Source organism: Sceloporus occidentalis, unplaced genomic scaffold, assembly GCF_023333645.1.
Source record: "Sceloporus occidentalis isolate IW3139 unplaced genomic scaffold, rSceOcc1.0.p SCAF_1, whole genome shotgun sequence".
Lineage (NCBI taxonomy): Eukaryota > Metazoa > Chordata > Lepidosauria > Squamata > Phrynosomatidae > Sceloporus > Sceloporus occidentalis.
In genome coordinates this window covers 57,049,631-57,067,797 of record NW_028316981.1, presented here as the reverse complement: position 1 = coordinate 57,067,797, position 18,167 = coordinate 57,049,631, and the positions used below count along the sequence as shown (strand labels likewise).

Genomic DNA, 18,167 nt, shown 5'->3' with positions numbered 1-18,167 from the left:
GGTGACACCAAATCAGGAGGAGCGGTTAATACTCCAGAGGACAAAACCTTCAAAATTCAATTGAATGGATTGGGACTTAACTGGGCCAAAGTTAACAAATGAATGGTTTTTTGTGGGTTTTTTGGGCTATGTGGCCATGTTCTAGAAGAGTTTCTTCCTGAAGTTTCGTCAGCTAACAAATTAATTTCAACATGGAGAAATGTAAGGTACTGCACTTAGGGCAGAAAAATGGAATGCACAGATATAGGATGGGGGACACCTGGCTGAATGAAACTACATGTGAAAGGGATCTGGGAGTCCAAGTAGACCACAAGTTGAACATGAGTCAACAGTGCGATGCGGCAGCTAAAAAGGCCAATGCAATTTTAGGCTGCATCAATAAAGGTATAGTGTCTAGATCAAGGGAAGTAATAGTGCCACTCTATTCTGCTTTGGTCAGGCCCCAACTGGAATATTGTGTCCAGTTCTGGGCACCACAATTAAAAAAGGACATTGAGAAACTGGAATGTGTCCAAAGGAGGGCGACTAAAATGGTGAAAGGTCTGGAAACCTTGCCCTATGAGGAACGACTCAGGGAGCTGGGGATGTTTAGCCTGGAGAAGAGAAGGTTAAGAGGTGATATGATAGCCCTGTTTAAATATTTGAAGGGATGTCATGTTGAGGAGGGAGCAAGCTTGTTTTCTGCTGCTCCAGAGAACAGGACCCAGAACAATGGATGCAAGCTGCAGGAAAAGAGATTCCACCTCTGCTTAAAGACCTCCAAGGAGGGAGACTCCACCACACACCAAGGAAGGAGTGTGTTCCACTGTCGGACAGCCCTTACTGTCAGGAGGTTCCTCCTAATGTTGAGGTGGAATCTCTTTTCCATTGCTCTGGGTCCTGTTCTCTGGAGCAGCAGAAAACAAGCTTGATCAATCCTCAATATGACATCCCTTCAAATACTTAAAGAGGGCTATCATATCATCCCATGCAATGCACCCAAGGGTGGGAGAGACTCCTTAAAGCGTTGCCAAACCGGGTTATGATGTCTGCAGTGTGGCTGCAGCCTTTGTATTCCCCTCCTCCCTCCAGCTGTTCCCCTGCTTTCTGCCATGGCCTCCCTCACGCGGCGCACGATGCCTCCCCGCCCGCCACGGCTCCCCTAGCAACAGCTCCTCGCTCCCTCCTCCACCAATCAGGGGAGCCTTGCTCCGTCGGAGCCAATGGCGAGGCGGGGGCGGGGCCAGGAGGCTGGCTGCCGCTGAGTGTGGGGGGAGGGGGAGCGGGAGGGAAAGGGCCGCCATTTTGCCTTGCGAGAGACAAAAGAGTCGGAGGCGCTGCTGGGGAGGACTTGATTGGCAGGTAACGGTGTGGCAGCGGGCGAGGGGGGGCGTCTCCAAAGGCGCTCTTGGGCCCCGAGGGGGGGGCCTCCAGGTGGCCCCCAGGGTGACCAGGCGTCCTCCTTTCCCAGGACGCGTCCTCCATGTCAGCCTTCTGTCCAGGAGGGGCTCCCAAACGCCTTCCATTGTGAGCGTGACTCAGAAGCATGGCTTCACATTCCTACCAATGGAGCTTTTCCTTGGGTCATGTCCTCCATTTTTCTTAGTCGTCCTCCATTTTGAGTATGACTCAGAAGCATGGATTCACATGCCTAGGAATGTAGCTTTTCCATTGGGGATGTCCTCCATTTTTCTGAAAACGCCCTCCATTTTGAGCATGTCCCAGAAGCATGGATGCACATTTCTGTGAATGTATTTAGCTTTCCCTTTGGTCGTGTCCTCCATTCTTTTCTTAAACGTCCTCCATTTCGAGCATGACCAAGAAGCATGGTTTCACGTTTCTATTAAAGGGTTTTGAGCTTTTCCTTTGGTCATGTCCTCCATGTTTTTCTTGGGTGCCCTCCCTTTTGAGCATGACTAAACAGGATGGGTTCACATTTCTGTTGAGTGTTGTGCCCTTTTCCTTTGGCCAGGTCCTCCATTTTCCTTTAGTGTCCTCCCTTTTGAGCATAACTGAGAAGAATGGATTCGCGTTTCTATTGAAAAGGCGTTGAGCTGATCCTTTGGTCATGTCCTCATGTTTTTCTTGAACATGCCTCAGAAGCATGGATTCACATTTCTCTTGGGTGTTTTGAGCCTTTTTATTTGGTCGTGTCCTCCTCCATGTTTTTCTTGACTGTCCTCCTTTCCAAGCATGACTAAGAAGCATGATTATACATGTCTGTTGCAGTGTTTTGAGCCTGCTCCTGTCCTCCATTTTCCTGGAGCGTCCTCCCTTTTGAGCATGGCCAAGAATGTATATCTCTATTGAGTGTCTGGAGCTTTTCCTTTGTCTGGGAGGTCCTGGCTTTTGGGGTGCCTGGTTGACCTCTCTTGGGGTGCTAGGATCCCCTCTGGTTCCTCTCCCTGGCCTGGGAAGGAAGGCCTTCGCTTCCAGCGGTGGAGAGGAGGACATCATGGCTCCTTCCTCACGAGCAGCTTCTACCTTGGGCTTATGAGGCAGCCCTCCCTAGAAGGCCCCCAAAGCCCCCTCCTCCCATTATACACCTTAAAGTGTATTCTATATCAGAGATGCCAGCCACAGATGCTGGAGAAACCTCAGGAATAAACTCTTCTCGAACATGGCCTCATAGCCCAAAAAACCCACAAAACACTATGGATGCCGGCCATGAAAGCCTTCGACTTCACAAAGGTATCATTGCTTGGATGTTATTGGCTTAACAGCACTGTGCTTTGACATTGGCAGGTGCAATGGCTGCAGCCGCACTGCAGAAATGATCCAGTTTGACACCACTTTTAACTAGCACGGCTCCGTCCTCTGTAATCCTGGGAATTGTAGTTTCTTGTGACAGGAGGCTAAATGTCTTGCAAAACTACAGTTCCCAGAATTCCCTAACATTGAGCCATGGCAGTTAAAAATGGTGCCAGGCTGGATCATTTCTGCAGTACAGATGCAAGCCCTTCAGTTCCAATTTTGGGGGGAAAGCAGGATATAACTATAATAATGATCAGGGTGGTGATGATAATACTTTTCCAAGGCGTGAAGGAGGGGAGGGTTTCTCAAGGAAGGACTGTTCCCATCCTTCTTGGAAACATCACACCTTTCCCCCATCCTAAGAACACTCTTGGGATCTGTGTGAGTCTGTAACCCCCTTTGTTCCTTTCAGGATAACAGGACTTGTGACTCTTTTGGGTAACAGGACTTGAGAGATCAAGTCTCAGTCTTGTCTCACTGTAACAAGTGGAGAAGACAAAATGTCTGGCCCCAAGGTGCCCAGAGGAGGGTGACCAAAATGGTAAAAGATCTGGAAGTCATGCCTTGTGAGGTGAGGCTTAGGAAACGGTATGTTTAGCTTGGAGAAGAGAAGGTTAAGAGATGGTATGGGCTGCATCTGCACTGCAGAAATAATGCAGTTTGACACCACTTTAGCCACCATAACACAATGCTATGGAATTGTCGGATTTGTAGTTTTGTGGGCTAGTTATCTTTCTCTGTCAGAGAGCTCTGGTGCCACAATAAAGTGCACAGTAGTCCCAGGAGTCCATAGCATTGCGTCATGGCAGTTACAGTGGTTTCAAACTGCATTCATTCTACAAGGCAGCAGCAAACCTTGTCTGTATATGCTCCTTTTGTTTGTGTCCTCCCCCCCCCCCCCCAGTCAGAATTGCTTTAGATTTTAAATAGCTGAGAGCATTGTTCATTCTCTCTGTCCAGTCTGGCTGTGATTAGAAAACCCAGGGTTTAGGCCTAGCATGTCACAAAATGGGGAGATAATTAAAACTTCTCTCTCTCTCTCTGTTCTGTTTATTGTGATAGGAAATACATGACTCATTGTTATTTGGCGATTTTGCAACAGCACTGGTTGGCTTTTCAAACCCTTGTGTGTCATACTTTCTCCTTCCCCTTCCCCCATCTATGTTTACTGAGATTTATATCACAAATTCTGGAACATCTTGAACTATGTGATACACCATTCCTTAATGAGTTGCATCTCTAAATAGCTAATTTCTATCTGGCAAAGTACCTTGATCACCATGAAAAAGTACTTTTGCTCACTCTCTAGAACACCATCCACCATTTATTAAGGCTCTGTTAAAAGGGTGTATGTGCAAAATTCTAAGAATTCACACAATTCTTAAAACACACTGCTGCTAGCATCCAGTGAAATAATATCTATTAAACTCTATAGAGTTGCAGTTGAACACCTCCTTGTGTGTTATTGATTTGATGCACAAACTGTTGGTAGCAGCAGGACTAGGATCTTGATTCTTTTTAACTATAATACTTATCAGCTGTATTTTCAGAGCAAGTTGTTTAAAGCTGTGTGCAATGTATGATATAAGTACAATAAAATGAACAGTAATAAAACATGTACTCACCACAAAATGAGAGCACTGGCTGCACTGAAAGTTAGTCAAAAGCCTTTGGTAAATAAAGCTTGTAACAAGAAAGCCAAAAGCAAACAGTGAAATGACCCGACAGAAGCCTGCAGGAGATTCTGGAATGTTGGTAAAAATTCTTCTGATCTTCTATCACTTAATGAACTCTTTTCCCCACCAATTTTAATTTCAAAGACACCATATTTTACAGTATGTTCTTACAGAATTGTGATGGCTGCCAAATCTGAAGGAACAAAGTGTCAACACCTTTTCACCTGATGGTGATAGTTAAAAGTATCCCTGATGACTATTGCAACAGATTCTATGGGAATACTGTAAGTCTCTAATTTGCAGTGAGCAGGGATGAATGATTGCCATCAAAAATGAGTCCCTGCTCCCTCAGTCTCTAGGATACTGGATTACATTGTTTTGTGGGTTTACAGGGCTTTTTAGAAATCTTCCACTGGTACCTTCTATGACAAGCTGCACCATAAAAACACAATACAGAAAACATTACGGGGTAGCAGTGTTGCCCATTTAACAAATACAAACAAAAATCCATTATTGATACCTATATTGACCAACCAAAATGCACAATATACTTGTTGCAAGCTTTCAAAGTTCTATGGGCTTCTTCATCAGGCAAGATGTTACAAACCAAACAGGAGGGGAAAAAACCCCAATTGGATATACTAGTCAGATGCCTGCATGTTTCAGTCCTTAGTTAACATGTTATGATGGGGAGGATATCTTTTGCAGGCAGACTCCTCCTCCTTCTGGCCAAGTGCACTGTATCTTCTGGTTGGCCAATAAAGGTATCACTGATGGATATTCATAAAAACACAGGTTGGTCTGAACTATAGATTTATTTAAAAATTAAATAGGCATGCATTACATTCAGTCCATTTATAATCAGTGCCACATATATTTCAGTAAGGCATTAAACCAGTGATGGAAATTGTGCACCCCTCCAGATGATGTTGAATTGCAAGTCCACACATTCTTAATTAGTGGCTGTGCTTCCCAGAACTGGTGGAAGTTGCAGTTCAACATACTGGGGGTGCATAATTTTCATCCCAGATTTATATCATGTCTATCTGAAGTTGTATCTTGTTGCTCCAGGTGAATTGTTTACATCATGGATGCAAGTCCTGCAGCCCTGAAGGCCATAAGCACATTCTTTGGGACCCCACCATCCTTTTAAGAAATGGACAGGATGAAATGGAGAACTGCTCCTTCTGAAGCCACAATGGGGTGTAATTCTGGCCTAAAGCAAGTGCTTCCCTTGTGGCCAGCCAGAACCCTGATTTTGGGGGAAATGGTGGTGACCATTTGGTTTCTCAGGGTTGGGCAAGAAAAGTCTACCATGGTTTAGCAGTCCAGCAGTAAGTCCCACTCCCTTCTGAACTTCAGCAGGTAGCTGAAGAGGTAGTGGTTCATAGAATCATAGAATTATAGAGCTGGAAGAGACCACAAAGCAGGGGGAAGGACAGGCAAAGTAAAGTTGGCTTCTTCATTCTCACACAGTGTTAAATCTAGTAGTGAAGGACATATAGCAAATCTGTTCTTATGTCTTCATACTCTGTGTTAGCGGAGTTATTTGGGTTCCAAATTAGGTAATACATCCTAGTGTGCCTCACATAGATGCTCATGCATATACCTATAAAAGCAATGTTTTAATGTTAAATAAAAGCTGTTACATCTTTTGACTTGGATATCAAAATGAAATCTAAATTGCAAACACAGCTGGTTTCTGCCCCTTCTTCTGTTTATTTGGAACAGTTCTAGATTTGTTTTATCTAAATATGTGAACCGGGTTCATTTAAAGAGGTGTATGAAGCCCCCAGAAGAGCTGAGAAATGGATTTAAATTCAGAACAGAACCTCCTGCTTAGCCTAGGCCTTTTTGCCTCATACTGAAAGAAAATGTTAGGATATTGTTGCAGCATTCCAAGCAGTGGCCCTCTGTTTTTTCTTGCCTTACATAATGACTCATATCATATGTACCAAAGACTTGAGTGTGGTAGATATCTTGATTTCATAACAAAACTGATTTTTGGAAATCTCAGTTCTCAGCAGTGAACCATGGTTTGCATCTAGCTATGGAAGATGATTACAGATTTCTTTTACAAGGCCATAAATGCTGTTGTGTGATATATATATAACAACAAACCATAGTTTATTGTTATATCTGAGCTGAAGTGGTACATATAACAGTTCAACTATATATTTTGTGGAGTGGTGTTATAATGTCAATAATGTAGTAAATACCTATATTAAACGCTATTAGCGTCTGATATGGATATACCAGTTATATATTCATGTGCAAGTCCTAATAATTACATGGTTTTTGCTGCCAGGCAGGCGTGCATAGGTTTGCAGCCTTCATGTCCAACAGGTTGAGAGAACTGTGGTAAATTGGATGTAGAATAAATTAATTGTTGTTCAGCTTGATCCTGCTTTTTCAATATAAAATGCAGTCACAATGGCATAGAAAATATTTAAAATAAAGCTTTTTTTAAAAAAAGCAGTACTAATAGAATTAAAAGAGCCTTAAGAGGATGGGACAGAACAATTAAAAGATGGATTTCGAGCAATAAAAAACTTAGTTTTACAAATTTACTAAATTATGGTCATCAAGAAGAAGGTGGTTGGGGTATCCCCTCTTTGGAGATACATTTTGAGGCAACCCAAATGAAAAGAATCTTAGAATTTTAATATAAAAGGGAAAAGAAATGGGTAAGGTTAGGTCAATAAATCAAATGGAACACAGCTCAGTAATTAGATTGAGTGGACAGAAGCATAAAGGTAATCGGATTGGCCCCTTGAATGTAACTAAACAAATCTGGGAAAAATGGCAAACCATAATGGTAAATGGAAACTTTAAATGGTTTCCTATAGAAAGCTTGAATACAAGCAATAACAATGACTTAGGGAGAACATTAAAGAAAATAAAAAAAAAACTAAGATATTAGAGTTATATGTGACCTGCTTGATGAAGAGGGCAACCCTTGTGGGATGGAGAGACTCACCAATTTAATTGGAAAGAATTATTGGGTCCATGCAAATAGAATTAATAAACAGTTAAAAGATATAGTTAAAAATATGAAAGAAAATAACGTAACACCATTGAGAGGATCATAAAAAGATGCTAAATGAAGGCAAAGGTATTATTGGATTTATATATAGAGTAATATTAGAGCATCAATTTAAAATCATAGACATTTTGAAAGGAGTTTGGGAAAGAGATCTAAATTTAACAAGCGAAGATATACAATTCTGGATACAAGAGGTTAAGAGAAACAAACACACTAGAATAAAAGAGCAACAGATGAAATGAATAGGGCGATGGTACAGGACCCCTTCTCAGTTAGCACTTTTCAATAACAATCTAACAGCTAAATGTTGCCACTGCGGTGGGTCCAAGGGTTTTTGCATGCATGTGTGGTGGGATTGTCCATTTGTTCAGAAGTTTTCGGTGAAGTGATAAGAGAGATTAATACAATTAGAGGTAAGGATGTTCATTTGAGCAAAGAGAATTGTATAACTTTAAATCTGAAGAATAAGGGACTGAAGAACAATGAAGAGAAAACAATAAAAATATATATTAAAAGCAACACAGGCTGTGATAGCATCAGGATGGAAAGAAAGTAAAAATTGGAACTTCACCAAGGTAGATAAGTATTTGGCAGATAACCTGTTGTTTGATATTATTAGAGATAGAAGATTAAAATATACTGGAGAAAGGAAAGTAGAAGCTTTGGATTTGGGTTGGGAAATCCTGCTTGAGAAGGTTAAAGGGAATACGGAGTACGATGAAGTCAATAATGTAATTAAATCCCACATATTGAATGTTAGGTATTAATTGTAAACAGTTTATTCATCCTAAACTCTTCAAGTCATGCGGGAGAGGGGAGTAGGGAAGGGGGCGTATGCAACATTGTATATATGTTAAAATAATTTAATAAAGATTTATTTTTTTAAAATAAAAAACTTCTGTGGGATTCAAAGGTTAATAACATTGAATTAAGGCTGGAAATAAATAGATAGAACTGCAGATAATCACACAACTGTACCTGCAATTTTGAATGCACCTGAAATAATCTTTTATCATAATAGAAGAGATAGTGATTTCTCTAAAAGAGCAGGTATAGACTCTAGGATGACTTCTGAGAATAGCCTGACCTCTGGATTTTCAAATATGAGGCATTTTTGTCATTTAATAATTAATATACCACCTGCAGCTCATTTTGGAGATCAGAGTCTTTATGATTAGCACCTGTACTTTGTAGGAACAGGGAACTGCCATCTATTCGGTCACACTGTTTATCAGTCTAACCCAGTGCTGTCTTCTTTGTTTTGCAATGGTTCTCCAGTGGTTTGGGCAGATGTCTTTTCCATCAACTAGTAAACATGTTTTGCTACTGATTTTTAATACTAGGAATGCCAGGAACCAGATCTGCAGTCAACATATGTGCTTTACTGGTTCTTCCCAAAAACACTGTGAGTGTTTACTATATTGGGCTGCCTTTGAAGAATGCCTGCATCAAATAGTGATAACTATTTATATCATGTTTTAAAGTATTTACAGTACATAACAACACTTTCTCAGCAGTCCCTACAGCAGTTGTGTAAAGTGCTTTAGCATTATTAGCCCTGTGTTTTAGACTGAGGCTGAGAGAGTAATTTGTCTAAGGCTCTCTAGCGGGTTCAGACTAGTACAATTTGAACTAATTCATCATAAAGCCCTATATGGCTTGGGCCCGAGTTACTTGAGGGACCGCATCTCCCCATATAATCCGCTCTGCACACTCAGGACGTCTGGGAAGAACTTGTTGGAAATTCCATCTTCCAAACATGTTTCTACATCCCGGATGGCCTATTCTGTGATGGCCCCACAAATTTGTAATGGTCTCCCCGAGGAGCTCTGTCTTGTGACCTCCCTGGTAACATTTAAAAAGAGGCTCAAAACCTTCCTCTTTTGTCAAGCCTTCCCCCCTGTAAAATGAAGCTGTGTATTCCCGTTCCCATCGATTCTCTGCCTTACCCTGTTGAATGATTGTGTTCAAATTTTGTATAATTTGTATTAGTGGATTTTATCTATTTTTATGGGATGTGTTTTAAATGGCTTTAAATATGGTCTGTAAACCGCTTTGATCTATGGAAAAGCGGTATATAAATAAAATTTATTATTATTATTATCATCATCATCATCATCATCATAGCTGAATCCTAGCCATTCAGCACAGCTATTGTGAAATATTGCTGTTTCCACTACTAACCATGACTGGGCTGTTGCAGACCATGACTTACTTTATCCTCTGAATTCACAAGGTCTCTAGGTGCTGATGAATAAATCCTTTGAAGTGGGATCAGGGTCCACTTTTTTGATCCATCTTGTCCTTAAGGCTGCATTAATTTGATTTTTGTTTTGTTTTTTAAACCTGAAAATGTTATTAAATAGTTTTTTGTAGGTTTTTCGGGCTATGTAGCCATGTTCTAGAAGAGTTTCTTCCTGACGTTTCGTTAGCATCAGTGGCTGGCATCTTCAGAGAATGCTTGCCTGGAAAGGAGTTGGGTATATATATTGTGTGATCTAGAAAGGCAGGAATGATTTGCATGTGTATTCTGTTGCTAATGGCAGGCCTCAGGGTGGGAGGGTCTGCACAAGAGGATTAGTGTCTGCTTGATTAGTGCTCACAGATTAGGTCTGGGTAATGCACACAACTCGTACCTTTGCTAGTTGAGTGGCTGTTCACACCCTCCATATCTCCATGGTGCTTCGCATCAAGCCATAATTTCTGTAGCAACTGAAAAATAGTGAGTGTGGAAAAAACACTGCTTGAAAGTTTATTTATTTATTTACGGTATTTATACCCTGCCATTCAGCCCTAATGGCTCTCAGAGTGGCTTACAAATTATTATTATTTTTAATAAGACGGTTCCCTGCCCTCAGGCTTACAATCTAAAAAGACATGACACAAAAGGAGAAGGGAATGTTGGTGGGGAAGGGGATCAGGTCCAACATTCTTCTCTCCCTCTGAGGCCTGGACCAAGGCTGATGGACTGGAGGGAGGGCCCAGCTTCTTGTGAGGAGGTTTGTAAGGTAGATTAGGTTAAGTTAGAGATGTTATTAGTCTTTTTTATTTTTTAAGTGTGTGGTGTTGTTGTGTTGTACTATTTTAATTTTCAATAAAAAAATAAAAAAAGAAAGTGAGGAGGTTGGACTTTGGGTTGGCAAGGGTTTGTGGTGTAGGAGAGAAGTAGAAAAGTGATGGGTGAAGAATGGGTGGTGGATTGGGTGGCAAGGTTCTGAATCACTTTGTTTAGTAATTTGCTGCAGAATTTAGGTAATAGATTGTGCTGCTAATTTTTGGTGGCATGATTTTTAAATGCATTTTACTTCAAGGCAAGATTGACAACAAAAAGGGAGTGGGTGGGCTAGATGAAGCCCACTGGCCACACCCTCCTGCACCTCCCTCCCACTGCCAATGCTTCTAAAAAAGTTTCTGGCTAGACAGAGGATGGGGGGAAGGCAGCTGTACAGGAGTAAAAAGACTTTATAAAATAGAGCTTCTTTGTTGGAGGCTTTGTTAACTGAGGTATGTATATTGTATTAATGTGAAAGCTTGTGATCCATGATATTTAACCAAATTGCTATTAGAATTCTGTCTCAAGTGAAATTTCTTCATTGGTATAATCTGTTTTCAACTAGTTATTGTTAAATAATTTGCTTGTTCAATAAAATACTATTGTGATATTAAATTTAAACTTCATTTCTGTGGATTTCCACCCTAGCAAACAACACAGAATATGGGTGCAACACATGGACTTCAAAGGATTAGACCAACAAAATAGTATTATTTCAGTTGAATTGGTGGAATTTAAAAGCATTTGACTTTGACTGACTTTGACATGGTTGTGTATGATTGCCTTGTGAAATTCTTCTTGGGGGCAGTGAGGAGGAAGGAAAAATCCTGGTTGATGCTGAAGTCAAGGGATATATATTTAGCCAAAGTCCTGAAATAGATCTCTTTTAGGTACTGTGAGGGTTTCTAGTTGCCTAATGCTTAAAGTCTTTTGAAGAAGAAATAACTGATTCCCCCATTTTCCAAAATCTCAAATCTAGCTGTTACCTAAATTTACTCCATTTTAAGCACCTTGAATATCTGCCTTAAAAGAGGTACATATAAATAGGATCTAGGGATCTTAGTAGACCACAAATTAAACATAAGGCAACAGTGTGTTGCAGCAGTCAAACAAGCCAATGCAATGTAGACTGCATCAACAGGTATAGTGTCCAGATGAAAGGGAGTAGTAGTGCTACTCTATTCTGCTTTGGTCACACCTCACCTGGAATACTGTGACCAATTTGGGGCACCACTATTCAAGAATTATATTGAGAAGCTGGAAAGTGTCCAAAGAAGGGCAATTAAGCTGATCACAGGTCTGAGAACCAAACATTATAAAGAACAACTTATGGACTGGGTATGTTTAGCTTTGAGAAGAGAAGACTGAAAGGTGACATGGTAGCCATATTTAAATATGTCTAATGTCATGTAGAAGATGTAGCTAGCTTGTTTTCTGCTGTTCCAATGACTAGAACACAAAATCAGTGGATTTAAATGACAAGAAAAGGGATCCCACCTAAACATTACCATAAGAACTGTTTAGCAATGGAATAGAGTATCTGAGATGGTGGTGTACTCTCATTTGGAGGTCTTTAAACAGAGATTGGACGACTATCCTCCAGGACTGCTTTAGTTGAGTGTTCCTGCATGGTAGGGGGTTGGACTTTGCAAGATTCTGTGATTTCCTTTTTTCAGTTTACTAGTTCAGCTTAGTTTAATGTCCCGATCTTGAAAATGGTTATTCCAAGATTGCTTTACTGAATATTGGGCATACATTGTCAAGTGGTTGTTGGTGTAAGGTACAAAAAAGTCTGCATGCAGCACTCAGGGTTGTACGTTCAGTAGCTCTCACTGGATCAAAACAGTGTGCACCTGGTGAACAGATGGCTGTCATAGCCAGCTTTGACAGATCTCATCACCTGTCAGAAGGACTGAAACCAGCATTCTTATCTTCCTCCTTACCATGCCACAGAAGTAATTGGCAGTAATACAGTGCTGACCATCTGTTCTGGGAAATCTATGCATGTAGCAGTATGTGCATAGTCCACTGTTGCAAGCATGGATTTGTGAACTTAGAGCTTGTGAGGGTTGGTGAAGTGCTGTTGTCCTGAAGGAGAAAGCTTATACACAATGATTGTTTTGTTTCATAAGTATAGTAAACATTTGGGACAATGGACTATACACAGACAAGAATGCTAACTAGATCTATTTTGCTGTTTCTTGACATCACATTGTTAAAAGCTGTTGTAATCTTCTTGGTCTAGAATCTAGATGGACTCTAGATAGATCTACAGATAACAACAATCATAAAGATAAAATTGGGAAGTTGCAAACAAACTATTCTATGTTCCGTGCATGTGGTCTTATTTGTGGAGACAGGACATACCAAGTGTCTTACTGGAACCTTTTCAGGAAAAGATTTATTTTCCTTGGATAGTTTTGCAGAAATCTTAATCATATTTTAGTATGCCCAGTCTATATTAGGTATGTCACAGATTATTGGTATTGGGTATAATTTGTAAAAAACAGGAAGGCAAATTTTTGAAGATGATACTTTGCTTGTGCAGAGAAATTCTAAAACTTACTACATGTTTCTAAATAGAGTTTAGAATTGCATATCTTAATGTATATAACTTATTCAAAACCAGAAGAGGTGCTATAAACAACAGTATACTTGTGATTTCAAAATAGCAACCTTTCTAAGAGAAGAAAAACAAAGTGAACTTAGAAACAATGGAAAAATTCTCAGCAGTAATGGAAAATTTTAATCCGTTTAAGCAAGCTTCAGAGATGGTAAAATGAATCTGAGATTACTAGATACAATATTGTAGGGCTGACAGAAAAGAAGCATAGTATTGGAATGCAGAGCAATTAAGAAATTAGCTAAATTTTAGAGGGACCATTACTTTATTTTTCTTGATCCTGTACAGGTAATTTAATGACTATAGCACACACAGAGATGTATGTGAAACAGTTAAAGTTGCATCATAGCACTATGAAATTCAGTGGAGCTATGTAAACTTGCATTTTCAGTTTGAAAGCCCCCAGAACAGGGATGGCAATCTCTGGTCTGCTCCCCCTGCCTGAGTCCATCTTTTCTAAGAAGGGCAAGGAAGACAGGAAGTTCAGTTGCATCAGGAGGTAAAATTTCAGAGTGCTGCACCTTGAAGCAAAGACTCTACTGATTCCTTGGCTTTCCAAATGGGAAGGACAAGAGTTTAGTTGAAACCACATTTGTTGTCTGGAGCATGTTGCCAGGGGGTCCTTGAAGAAGCAGTTCTCTGGGGGGTACTTTCAATGGGAGGTAACCCTGTGCCACTGCTAACATCCAGCTCTGGCATATCTCCTATATGCTAGTGTGGCCCTCTGGAGAAATAGAAGTCCCCCCCCCCCCCCCCGTGCCCTAGATGCGCTGTTGTTTAGGTTTGGCTTTTGCTGTAGTACATTGGGCCCTCCCTATCAATGGACCTACCATCCGTTGATTCAAGCATCTGTGGATGGCAACTCATATAGGTATTAGGACAAGGTGGGCTCCAGAGGGGATCCGATCCAGGTGCTTGGCTTCTTTGCTTCCCGGATGCCCATAGAAGAGAGGTGGAGGAAGAAGAGGGAAGGATGGTAGCCTGTTGGTCTCAGGGCAGATGGCTTCAGAGGGAGCAGGTGTGGAACATGGCAGAAAGGAGAGCCCTGGCAGCATTCAGAGTGAGCAGGCGCTCCTCCTTCTCAGTGTGGGTGCCTACTGACCTATTCGCATCAGCCAGGAACCTGTTCTGGTGCTGCCCTCTTTTGCCTCTCTGAGGAAGGGGACTAGAGACCCCCCCCCGCCCCTCCTCACCCAGGGATCCTCCCTCCCTCACTCACTCCCATCCCTTCTTCCAGCCTTCCCTGCCTGCTGCTCCTTCTTCCCTCTGGAGATGTAAATGTGGCAGCGCTGCTGCTGCTGGACAACCTCCTAGCCAAGGGAGGACATGGAATGCCTGAGACATGCCCCCTCCAGGCAGGACACACCCCCTTTTGCTCTGCCCAGGAGGGAACTTGAGCATGCATGGATTTTGTTATCTGCATGGGGGTCCGGAGTAGATACCCAGCGGATACCGAGGGCCGACTGTAGCGCTGCCCTAATAATTTTGTGGATTCAGACTTCATCTTCTTCCACCCCTTAATTGAGAACCCAAGTAACACTATAGATGGCTCTTGTCTAGCTAGTTACTATCTCTGGGGGTAATATCAGAACAAGGGGTTCAGTTGTTCTATGATAGCTCTCAAAGGAAATGGAAGTTTTCCCCTCTGCTTGTGCTGCAAGGCTAGAAATGTTTTCTATCTCTGAACACCAGCCTAGTGTTAGGAAAAGTTCACTAAGGCGCATTACAGATGGGCCCATGAGGCGCCGTCATTACGCACGAGGGGCGGTGCTTCCTGACGTGCCTTGCCCCTTGCACGTAATGACTGCCAAAATGGCAGCGCTGCATATAGATGGGCGCCACCATTTTGACATAGCAGATGCTGTGTGTCCGCACGTCGCGCGGCAGAAGTGACACCGTGAGTGTGCGCTTTGGCACTTGCGGTGTCTCTTCTGGGCCGCAGGAAGGAGCGCGATTTCGCGCTCCTTCTTTGCAGTGTCCGGGAACCGCAGCATTTGGCTGCTGCGGTTCCCGGACGCTGCAACCAGCAGCGGCGTGAGACTGCCCCTTCTGGGCGGTCTGTAACACGCCTAAGTATGTATTGTTAAATGAAACATCATTTGAATTGTTGAACCAACATGGCATTCATTTAAAGTAATATCTCAAATGATCTTGCCTCTAAAATGTATGTTTTGACTCTTCATCTGGATGATGTAACTTGGGGTGAAAAAGATGGCCCTGATGGGGTGGCTGGGAGCCGGCCAATTTAAGGCTGGATGGGGCCATGGCAACCACATGCTTGCCTTCCTCTGAAGTAGATGTTTTATAAGGTGGCACTACTACACTGAGCATTAGTCTGTGTTAAATTCAAGTGAGTTTGCATTTGACTGCTTGTCTAGTGTTAACAAGACAGACTAGCCAAGCAGCCACTTATGTGATTGATAAGAAATTTTACACTAATATAATTCACCAACACTGAATGACAATCAGGGCCAGAACAGATTGTCCAGACAGCTTCCGCCCCAAATAGAAGTGGAAAAAATCAGCCAGCTCCTATTTGGGGTGGAAAAAGGCCGCTTCTAGAGCCAGATTTTTGCTGGCTCCAAGGTGCGTGGCAAGTCACCCGAAAGCTGCCTGGCATGTAATCGCCGGTGCGACTTCTGAGTGACTTGGGGGCATAGTGCATGTAAATGACACGCCTCCAAGCTGGCTGAAGCTGCAGGTCTGTTCCGGCCCTGATTGTCATTCAGTGTTGGTGAATTATATTACAGTGCGCCCTTGCCTTACCCGGAAATCTGTTCTGGACCCCTCCGCGCAAGGCAAATCGTGTGTATGCTTGAGCCCCATTGAAAACAATGGGGCTCATGCATGGCGCGCGCACCATTATTCTCCTTTCGCACGGCTTTCAGTGTAGTTAGTGTAATAAAATTTCTTATCAGCCATATAAGTGGCTACTTTGCCAGTGTGTCTCATTAACACTAGACAAGCAGTCAAATGTAAACTCACTTGAATTTAACATAGACTTTTCTGCTCCTGTTTGGGGCTGAAGCTGGCCGGGTTGGGGATGTGGTATGCGGTTGCCTTTGCCCCAATCCAGTCACACTGCCCCTTCAGGGCTATCTGTTTTGCCCCTAAGTTTAAACAATCTCTGTAGTGTTGAAATATAGCATCAGCTAATAGATGTCAGAGCAGGAATTGCCCTTTACCTTTTGTGGAACCTGGTTTTGCCAGTCATGTTGTTTGAGCATCCGTTGCTGATGGAAGCTGCCCCATGAGTGTACAATGGAAATAGGAGCTGAGCTCTGTAATCATGATATAGTCATAGATCTTCTGAAAATGCTTTTAGATTTCCAGTGTGGAAAATTTGTGCCTGCTTTTGTTAGTATTATTTTTAATAATTCATTTATCCTGCTTTATACAAGAGGGGATAGTTTTACAGTTAAAAGTGTTTTGGCATCAGATATACTGTCAGCCCTCCTTATCCACTGATTTAAGCATCCACAGTTTGAAAATATTCAAAAAATATATAAATTCTAAAAAGGAAAACTTGATTTTGTCATTTTATATAAAGGGCAAAAAGAAAAAAACTGGGTGGGGGGGGGGAGATACAAAGTGAAAATGAAAGAACAAGAAATGAAGGAAAGGGGTATGCCAGGGACTTTAATGCAAGGTGACCAGACATCCTCTTTTTCCAGGACACTTCCTACATTTCAACCTTCTGTCCAGGAAGAATCCCCAAATTTCCCCCTTTTTGAGCATGACTAAGAGGCACACTGAGTTGCATCATGTCCCCTGTTCCCCTTCAAGAAATTGGTCTATTGTGCCGCCTATCCTCACTGCAAATAAGGGAGTGGGATGGATCCTTCTAAAGTTCTTTTTTTGGAGGAGCAGCAACAAACAAGGCCTGCTCCCAGAGCTTAGGGCAAAAGTTTGTTTCTCAGAGGGGAAAAGGACATTGAACATGTTAGGCAATGGGATGCTTGAAGATATAATTCAAATGTTGAAAGGTTTTCCCCCTTAATTTCAGCACAGTGGACAAATGAAAGGAATCATTTAAACGTAGATTCAGTCATTGTTGCTAGTAATGTACAATTTGAAGCATTTGAATTGCTTAGAGTTCTATAACTATGTTGAAAGCTAACAAGGCATTTTAACAAAGATAAGTTCATCAGAAAATACAGTTGAGTACATAATAAAGTACAGTATATATAATATAGCTGTAAATAAACCATATGAAATAAATTTATATATTAGTGTTTTTCGCTTTTTTATAATATCCACATTTTTCTTGAATATCCTACATTTTGCAGTGCCTTGTCCTCCTTTGCAGTTGTGACTACTGGTCACCCTACATTAATGGTTGAAACTACAGGAAGAGCAGGTAGAAGAGAGTGAAAATGGTAGTGATAGTTGTGAGAAGAGGGTGCTAAGGAAAGAAGTGGGCAAAACTACTAATAGTAGCAAGAACTTCAATCCCAAACCTTTTTATAGTTATTTCTTGGTGTATGACCATTGGGACCTGGCTTTGTTAGTCTTGGATAAGGAGGGCCTTGGCATAGATTGGCTTGGTTTTGACAGCCACCTTCCCCTTCTAGACTCATAGTACAGGTACATCACCTCTGGACCCACTCTTACCTCACAGATTCCTGGCACTGAAGCTCTCAGATTGTATTTCAGAAGCCTTGGTTCAAATTTGGATCTTGGCAAGATGAGAAAAAAGTAGGAGTTGGTGCCTCTAGAAAGAATATATAAGCAATTTACACTTTGTGTAGAAGTTTAAGAATCAATTCAGTGAGTATATTATTATCTTGTTTTTCTGAATTTGTTGCACACTGCCACATAATTTTGAATACCTGTATACTGTATTGTTTAACTTAGATATGTGTGTTACTGATCTACTGTAAAATGTCAGTTGTTCAGTATAGTTAAATCTAGATATAAAGAGAGCCAGTGTGGTGTAGTAATTTGAGCGCTGGGTTCAAATCTCTCACTTGGTCATGGAAACCCACGGGGGGGGGGGGAAGTCACACACACTCAGCCTCGGAGGAAGGCAAAAAT

At 41.7% G+C, this 18,167-nt stretch overlaps 1 protein-coding gene across 1 annotated transcript in view; it reads left to right on the top strand.

Annotated features, from left to right (window-relative positions):
• The first annotated feature begins 1,255 nt into the window (after positions 1–1,255).
• The window catches only part of LOC149321441 (inositol hexakisphosphate kinase 2-like), a 33,024-nt gene continuing 16,112 nt past the window's right edge, over positions 1,256–18,167 (top strand). The window contains exon 1 of the mRNA XM_089521716.1: positions 1,256–1,341. The gene's annotated coding sequence lies outside the window, so the exon portion shown is untranslated. The remainder of the gene's footprint in view (positions 1,342–18,167) is intronic.